This window comes from Carcharodon carcharias, chromosome 14 (assembly GCF_017639515.1).
Source record: "Carcharodon carcharias isolate sCarCar2 chromosome 14, sCarCar2.pri, whole genome shotgun sequence".
Classification (NCBI taxonomy): Eukaryota; Metazoa; Chordata; class Chondrichthyes; order Lamniformes; family Lamnidae; genus Carcharodon; species Carcharodon carcharias.
This window is the reverse complement of record NC_054480.1, coordinates 61299851-61301321: the sequence shown is the minus strand read 5'-3', so window position 1 is coordinate 61301321 and position 1471 is coordinate 61299851. Positions and strand designations below refer to the sequence as shown.

General features: G+C 40.2%; 1 non-coding gene across 1 annotated transcript; it reads left to right on the top strand.

Annotated features, from left to right (window-relative positions):
• The first annotated feature begins 1083 nt into the window (after positions 1 to 1083).
• LOC121287691 lies at positions 1084 to 1190 on the top strand. The gene has a single exon (XR_005945223.1). It is a non-coding gene; the product is annotated as a U6 spliceosomal RNA (small nuclear RNA).
• Positions 1191 to 1471: the final 281 nt, after the last annotated feature.

Here is a 1471-nt window from a genome sequence, read left to right as displayed (position 1 = left end):
AAGGGGCGGGGGGGATGGTGCAGTCAGCCCCAGGTCACAAACTCATGTGAAAGTGGTGTAGCTTGTTTGTGTGTCTGGAGTAAACTGTGCACCTCTCCGAAGCATACAAAAGAGTGGGGAGGACAACTGGTCTGTATACCTTCACTTTAGTTGAACTATTAATTCCTCTTTTCTCTCAGATAGGTTTTTATATTATGGTTCTGATTTCAGATTGCCTGCTCCTTCACACTGTAACTTTTGCTTAAGCTGTCACCAACTCCCAGGCCACCTCTGCTTCCCATTAGAATTTTTGCCGATATATTTTTTGTTCTTTTGTGGGATGTGAGCATTGCTGGAAAGGCCTGCATTTATTGTCCATCACTAATTGCTCTTGAAAAGGGAGTGACGAGCTGTCTTTTTGGACTGCTGCAGTTCCTGTGGTGTAGCTGCACGCTGCTGTTAAGAAGGGAGCTCTCGGAAATGACCTAGTGACAGTGAAGAAGCAATGATCTAATTCCAAGTGAGGATAGTATGTGACTTGTGTTCACAGGATGTCCTCAGCTGCCATATTTCTTCTACCCTGTGTTGTTTATAAAGCCATTTATTTGAGTTAAATGCATCCCTTTACTAATTACTCTTTCACTCTCTCAATCTTTCTGTCTGTGCCTCCATCTTTTGATGTTCTTTGAAGATATTTTTTTAAGCCTTGTGTTCTAACTTGATGTTTGTAACTGTGTGTGATCCATAACATCAGTCTCCATTTGTTACTTTTTAGTTCCAGTTTTTCAATCCCTCTATATATTGAAATACTATGGGTTTTTCCTTACAAATAAGTCCAGCTTCATGGAATACAGCTTAGACTTACTTAGCTACCAAAGTAAATTTGGTGTGTAAGGGCATTTTAAAGGTTGATCTCTTTCTAAAATCTAGTCATGTTTTGCATTCACCATTTAACTTACCTTTAAGCTTAACTTGTAGGGTTTCTTCAATCTTAGTCCTTAACTGTGCAGCTTCCTGTTAGTGGCAGCCACACAGTTAGTTAATTAGTTGGCTAGTTAGAACTGGTTATCTGGTCAACAGAGGCTTATTCGATCTTTGGGGTTTGTGCTCGCTTCGGCAGCACATATACTAAAATTGGAACGATACAGAGAAGATTAGCATGGCCCCTGCGCGAGGATGACACGCAAATTCGTGAAGCGTTCCATATTTTTAAAAATAAATTTATAAATACAGGGTGCTTTTGCTTACACACAAAGTAAGCAGCACAAAGTTCAGCTTGACAGAGTATTTACTTGACTTGGGGAATTTGTTACAGTGAGGGAAGAGGTGCTGTTCTGGCCTTATATGAAAAAAATTAGGTTTGGTCCAAGAGACGAAGCAGGAAACCCAAGAGCTGAAGTCCTGAGGCATTAATTAGATAAGCAGTAGGTGATTTGTTGGTGAGTTTTAATGTTTTTTTTCTCTAGTTGGGGCAGTAGTTTAACCAGGACTG